We start from the raw sequence: 8,176 nt of genomic DNA on the forward strand, positions 1-8,176 counted from the left end.
TCTCAAACTCATTTTACCTGGTACTGGTTTTATTTTTATAGAAACCAGCCCCCTGAACCCCGCAACCAAGTTTCCTAAGCCCAAGGGCCTAAAAATACCTTTCCTTAGTTAAGAGCAAAAAAAAAAAAAAAATTCTCTCTTCGATGTCTCTCCCGCTCTCTCTCCCGCTCTCTCTCTCTCTTTTAAAAAGCAGTGTTTTAAAACTAGGCAATTCTTGATTTGGGTCGCTTGTCCAGATGGAGAATCGGTCGCTCGATCCCTTGATGGTATGGACCGGGCCCGGTTCTCCCCTTAATCCCCTTCCTACTAAACACTTCCCATTTGGGGCTTTTTTTTTTTTTTTTTTAAGTAAGTATTTCTAATATTTTATTAAGTCCCTTGAATCCTTATCCTATATGGTTCTATTTTAATGTATATTTTATTTTATTTATTTTTGCGAAGGATATGTAGGTGAGCGATCCGTTAACTACTTGATATATATATATATATATATATATATGGGGAATGCTTTCATGTAAGAGTTGTATAGTAATATAATGCAATCACCTTCAAAAACCATGTTAGACATTTGTTTGACACAAATTTGTAAACGTACACTCTTTTCATTTGTAAGAACAATTAAATTTTTTTTTTTTTTGAAAAGATGCCTTAAAAAGCGTTTTTTCTCAATTAATATACGCTGTCCATTCTAGTGAGATGGTTAGATATAGGCTTCATAAGGATTGTTTTTTATTTTCAAAATTTTTGTATTATCATTAGATTAGCTATGCTAAAAAAAGAATTGATTTTGGATCTGTTAAGGTTTAGATTTTGAAATTCACCAAATAGACGGTCGAGATTCATTGTTGGAAGGTTCTAATGTTGAACAGAGGGTGTAAATTGAATTTTTTTATTGTAGGATTGATTTTAAGGATGAAAATAGTGTGCATGCAAAATTTGGGGTCATACAAATGTCAAAAATACGGTTTTTTAGATGTGTGGTTGTATTATATTACTATACAACCGTTGCATGAAATCATTTATATATATATATGGAAAAATCTTGGATTAGCCCACTAGCTCATATGAACATATGAGCCCAACGGTCTAGGTTGAATTTGGGTCGATCTGACGATCAAAGATGTTCGATAGTGTTTGAATTTTTTTTTTTTTTCTACAAATCCAAATCATTTAAAATTTTAGTCGTGTGTTTATAAAAAATAGGCGAATCTTCGAAAAATATAAAAAAAATGTTTTACATGAAATAAAATGATAAAAAATACCCTTGAAAAATTTTGAGGGGTATTTTGGTTATTTTTGTTTTCACGAATAATTTTTTTTAATATTTTTATTAGGTGCATCTTGATGAAAAAAACACGCACTTAAAATTTCAAGTGATTTGGATTTGTAGAAAAAATAATAAAATTCAAACACTACCGGACACTCGTGATCGTCAAATCGGTCCAGATTCAATCTAGGCCGTTGGGCTCATATGTTCATATGAGCAGTGATGTCGTGCAACGGTTGTATCATAATATAATGCAACAATATTAAAAAACCATGTTAAGACCATTTGTTTGATTCAAATTTTAAATATGCACTCTTTTCATTCTAATGAACAATAAAAAAAAAAAGAAAATTTGAAAACGTAACTTCGGAAGTATTTTTTTAGCCTAATTAACATAGACCATCCATTTTGATAAAATGCTTAGATTTAAGTTTTAGAAGGATTTTTTCTTTTTCAAATTTTGTAGATGACTTTATTATCATTAGATAAACATTGTTAAAGAAGAAAAAAATCATTTTGAGTTTGTAAAGGCTAAGATCTTGAAATTCATCAAATGAATGGTCTAGATTCAGTATTGGAGGGGGACTCATTTTGACTATATCTATGGTTTAAATCAAACTATTTCTTTTTTTAAATTGATTATTGAGATGAAGAGAGAGTGTGTGTATACATTTTAGTGAGGCGCTCCTAATAAAACTATGAAAAAAATAATTCGTAAAATATAAATTGATAAAATACCCTAAAATATTTACGGGGGTAGTTTGGTCAATTTATATTTTACGAATTATTTTTTTTCAAATTTTTATTAAGTGCGCCTTACTAAGATGTACATACGCACCAAATTTCATATCACTCCGATTAGTAAATGTAGGTGGGGCGTGGAGGCGAGCCGAGAAAGAGACATCGACTGTAATTACTGGGCGTATTAGATGTCAAATTAGATGGTTTGAGATATTCTATTTATTATTATTATATTAAAAAAAAAAAGACATGTCGCCCGCAAAGCAACATGTGACATCCATCCTTTTTAAAAGGGAAGCATCAAAACTAATTTAAATGCGAGAGCAGTACATTACTTCACTTGCATGTGAATAAATACGTTTGCTTAGCAACAAACTTACAAGTTTGCTTCAACAAACATTACACAGTGAATGCAGAAAAAACTTTTAACTTTTGAATTTAACATGGTAAAAGGGAATCTATTATGGTAATCTCAAATAAACCTTCAGTATTATGAGAGCCTATAGACCCCCTTCAAACTAAAAGAAGCGACCTTTGGTCCCCTCCTTGCTTTTTTTAATCCTCCAAATTATAATATTAATCTTCTTTTTTTTTGTTAAATCAGCCCTATCCAAATGAAATTTAAGATGCTATGTTTAAACTACTTACGTTTATACGAGAGAGAGAGGGTGGGATTCATGGGTGATGAATAGAGGGGGATGGGGAGTTTTCCTGGGGTTTGGATGATGGATTTTTTAGAAAAATCAAAGTGGATAAATATATTAAATGATATATATATATATTTAATTTAGAGGAGGTTCATGAGGTTTTTATAGACTTGAAGGTTTCTATACTTCCCCTACAACATAGAAGATCTATGCTTCCCCTACCATCCAGCTATCCAATTTTGATCAAGAGAGCCACTCACCGTTTGATCTTAGATCCGACATCTCAAAGTATTTTATTTTTAATTTTTCTCATACAAATTGTATGAATATGAAATTTGATACATGTCATCTTCTCATTGGGGCGCACGTATTAAAAAATATGAAAAATATTTTTTTGATAAAATATAATAACCAAAATACCCTTGAAAAATTCAGGGGTATTTTGGTCATTTTATTTTATTGGAAATATTTTTTTTTATATTTTTCGCTAGTGCGAGTTTAATAGAGGATTGGATGTCCAAAATTTGGTGTCAAAATAGTTTATAGAAAAAGTTGAAAATAAAATAGTGTAGAGACGTGACATTGTGATTGAGGCAATCTTAGCCCTCCATTCAGATTGGACGGTTGGATAAGGGAAAGTATATAAATTTTATGTTATAGGAGAAATATAGAAAGCATGCCCTTATAATTATAGGAGGGAAAAAGTATATATAAGGATTCTACCTTATAATGTAGAACTACGGATGTTCCTAAGAAATCCATCGAAAAAGGTAGTTTTAATGTTAAAAAACCCTTTAATTGATCATCTCGACATCGAGATGTATAACTATGAAAAATAAAAAAATTTCAGTATCAGAAATAGTGTATTTTACAACATATTATCTACACCGTCCATTTTCATATGTTGATAGATTTATTTGATTTTAACCTTTTTTGAAATTTAAAATCTTATAATTAGATATAAAAATAGGTTTTGAGATAATCCTTGCTCATACACGTGCATCCATCACGCACATTTCACATACTTATTCTTTTCTTTTCCCTTCAAGAGTCTGAATGAAACAAATTACAAAAGGAAGTGGTCTGTATAGAACCTAGGCTCTAAACAATCAAATTAGAGTCTACTTTCAAATAGTATTGAGAAATGTGGTTTCAATATTGAAACTCTTTGTGATAGCCTTAAAATATATTTTTATTTTTAGTTATAAAGTGTAAAGCTTCAAAAATAGTATAGATGGACATATCTATGAAAACTTGAGAATCTTGAAAATTGATGGTCTAAAAATGCATCATAAATACACTATTTCTCAAACTTGAAATCCATTTTTTTCTCATGCCCATGTATCTTGATATCAAGATGATCAATTTGAGGATATTTGAGCATCAAAACAACATCTTCTAGTGAAAGTTTTGAGGTAGGCTCTTATTTGATTGTTTAGAGCCTCGGCTTTTCCCAACAAAATATTGCAGCGTGATTAACTGAAGTAATGTGGTAGAGCTGTAGAACAATTGCTAATATCCTAGCGTATAGCATCCAATTAGCCCCCTATGTTTAAGAACACTATGCAAAGTTTAATGTGATACTGAAACCTAGCACACTCTGTATTGCAATAATTATGTTAATTGCGAAGATTGATTAAGGCCGGTGTCCAGAGAGAGAAAGTGTAGGTGGATTGCATGAGATCTGCATAAGAAGTGAGAAGGTGGGAGACCTGTGAATACTTCGGGTGGTGAGAGAGAGAGATAGAGGTGGTTGTAGAGAGAAAATGTAGGTGGGGCATGGAGGTGAGGCGAGGAAGAGACGCTGTCCGTAATTATTGGACGTATTAGATGTCAAATTAGATGGTTTGGGATGTTCTATTTATTATTATTATATTAAAAAATAAAGACACGTCCCCCGCAAAGCAACATGTGACATCCATCCTTTTTAAAAGGGAAGCTTCAAAACTAATTTAAATGCGAAAGCAGTACATTACTTCCCTAGCATGTGAATAAATACGTTTGCTTAGCAACAAACTTACAAGTTTGCTTCAACAACCATTACACAGTGAATGCAGAAAAAACTAGGAATCTATAATTGTAATCTCAAATAAACCTGCAGGTCTATGAGAGCCTATCGACTCCCTTCAAATTAAAATAAGCGACGTTTGGTACCCTCCTTGCTTTTTTTAATCCTCCAAATTATAATATTACTCTTCTTCTTCTTTTTTAAATCAGCCCTATCCAAATGAAATTTAAGATGCTATGTTTAAACTACTTATGTTTATATGAGAGAGGGTGGGATTCATGGGATTTTCCTGAGGTTTGGATGATGGATTTTTTAGAAAAAACAAAGTGGATAAATATATTAAATGATATATATATTTTTAATTTAGAGGAGGCTCTTTAGGTTTCTATATTTTTCCTACAACATAGAAGATCTATGCTTCCCTTACCATCTAACCGTCCAATTTTGATAAAGAGAGCTACTCACCGTTTGATCTTAGATCTGACATCTCAAAGTATTTTATTTTTAATTTTTCTGATACAAATTGTGTGAATATGAAATTTGCTACGTGTCATCTTCTCATTGGGGTGCACCTATAAAAAAAGTATTAAAAATAATCTTTTGATAAAATATAATGATCAAAATACCCTTGAAACTTTCAAGGGTATTTTGGTCATTTTATTTTATTAGATATATTTTTTGTTAATGCGATTTTAATAGAGGATTGGACATCCAAAATTTAGTGTCAAAATACTTTATAGAAAAAAAATTGAAAAGAAAATAGTGTAGAGACGTGACATTGTGATCGGGGCAATCTTAGCTCTCCATTCAAAATGGACGGTTGGATAAGGGGAAGTATATAAGTTTTATGCTCTAGGGGAAACATATAAAGCACGCTCTTATAATTATAGGAGGGAAAAAGTATATAGAAGGATGCTACCTTATAATGTAGAACTATGGATGCCCCTCGAAAATCCATCGAAAAAGGTAGTTTTAGTGTTGAAAAACCCTTTGATTGATCATCTTGACATCGAGATATATGACAATGAAAAAGAAAAAGATTTTAAGTATAAAAAATAGTGCATTTTACAACATATTATTTACACCGTCTATTTTCAATATTTTCGTATATTTATAGATCCGCTTGATTTTAACGTTCAAATTTTAAAGTTTATAATTAAATATAAAAATAGATTTTGAGATAATCCTAAAAACATTTTACATCAAAATTCTTTACCGTGATAAAATTTGAAGGTGCACCTTACCTCTACACCTCCAGATGCATCCGTATGCAAACTGCACCCTTATAGGAGGGGATTTTGCCTTTTTGTCCAAATAAAATCATGGATCTCAAGATAAAAAATTGAGCAAAGCATGACCACGATTGGACGTAGCGCCATCACCCTTGTCCTGCTCAGACACGTGCATCCATCACGCACATTTCACATGTTTCACATACTTATTCGTGCCCTTTCCCTTCAAGAATCTAAATGAAACAAATTATAAAAGGTGTCGTTTGTATAGAACCTAGGCTCTAAACAATCAAATTAGAGCCTACCTTCAAATAGTGTTGAGAAATGCATTTCAATACTGAAAATCTTTGTGGTAGCTTTAAAATGTATTTTTTTTTTTATTTATAAAGTTTAAAACTTCAAAAATAGTAGTAACGGACATATCTATGAAAACTTGAAAATCTTGAAAATTGATGGTCCAGAAATACGTCATAAAATACACTATTTTTTAAACTTGAAATCCATTTTTTTTTCATGTCCATGTGTCTTGATGATCAATTTGAGAATATTTGGACATCAAAACAACATCTTTTAGTGAAAGTTTTGATGTAGGTGCAAATTTAATTGTTTAGAGCCTCGGCTCTATATAAACTTTTCCCATTATAAAACCCCATTGATATTTTGAAACATAATTTGAACAAATATTTGACAAGCATTAATGGGATTCCTTATCCCATTTTCTATTTCTTATATTCATGAAATATTTTAGAAAGCTTATTAAAAAGAAAATAGAGAGTAGAATATTCCAACCACCAAGGAACCCTGATAGTACTCTACCCCACCGCCTCTATGATAATTACCTTCTTAGTTTTAGGAGGTCAATCTTTCCTATCCTTTATGGGTCGTTTGGATCTAGGGTATCTCTAGGATATGGGGCATAAAAATATGTTTGGCAATTTTTTTTATACATAATCATGTTTTTTTTAAGCAAGAAAGAAATCCAAAACATTGGTACACAAAATCAAAAAAAAAAGTTGGGTTATCCAAAACATCATTTTGTGCAAGCATAACAGAGATGATACAATATAATATAATTCATGATAATACTATTCCCATATACATGAGCTGAACACTTTATTAAATACAATTAATTTTATCCAAACATCCCCACAAATTAGAGAGAGAAACTACCTCAAATTTTAAGCTTTAGAGAAAGAAAGTATCCTAAATTTTTTATAAGAAACTATATCAAATTCTAGAAAGAGAAACTATTTAAATTTTTTTTAGAAACTATCTAAAATTTTTTAGAGAGAGAAACTATCTTAAAATTTTAAAAAGAGAAACTATATCAAATTTTAGAAAGAGAAATTACCTAAATAGACTTTAGAGAGAGAAACTTTCTCGAAAATTTTAGATAGAGAAAAAATATCAAATTTTAAGTTTTAAATAGATAAAGTATCTTAAAATTTTAGAGATAGAAGCTATATCAAATTTTAGAGAGGGATACTAGCTAAAATTTTTTAGAGAGAGAAACTATCTCAAGAATTTAGAGAGAGGTACTCTATCAAATTTTAAGTTTTAGGGAGAGAAAATATCTTAAGACTTTAGAGAGAGAAACTATATCAAATTTTTAGAGATAGAAACTATCTCAAATTTTTTTTAGAGATAGTTACTATCTAATATTGTAAGTTTTAGATAAAATATCTCAAAATTTTCAGAGAGAGAAACTATATCAAATTTTAAAGAGAGACTAGCTTGAAATTTTTGACAGAGAGAATTTATCTCAAAATTTTTAGAGAGAGAAATTATCTCAAATTTCAAGTTTTAAGAAAGTAAAAGTATCTTAAAATTTTAGATAGAAATTATGCTTGAATTTCACATTTTAGAATAAAAGTATCTCAAATTTCACATTTTAGAGAAAAAATACTTGAAATTTTTTAGTAAGAGAAACTATATGAAGTTTTAAGTTTTAGAGAGAGAAGTATTTTAAAGTTTTAAAGAATGAAACTATATCAAATTTTAGAGAGAGAAACCACTTAAAATTGTTTAGAAAGAGAAACTATATCAAAATTTCAAGCTTTAGAGAAATAAAGTATTTTAAAATATCAAGCTTGGCTAAAGCAGTTTGGTTGTATCAAACGGTGTATCCTTTAGTATAATATTGAAAGTGGTAAAGTTTTAGGCTGAGTATCTACTTAATGCAACCTGCCTTCTTTGCGGAGGCTACAAAATTCGGTGATTCCCAAATATTAACTTTTGTTTAATGCAGAGTGTTTAATGAAAATATGTGTGGGTCCATCCT

Source organism: Amborella trichopoda, chromosome 11, assembly GCF_054954075.1.
Source record: "Amborella trichopoda isolate Santa Cruz 75 chromosome 11, AtrichopodaSantaCruz75HAP2 v2.0, whole genome shotgun sequence".
NCBI lineage: Eukaryota > Viridiplantae > Streptophyta > Magnoliopsida > Amborellales > Amborellaceae > Amborella > Amborella trichopoda.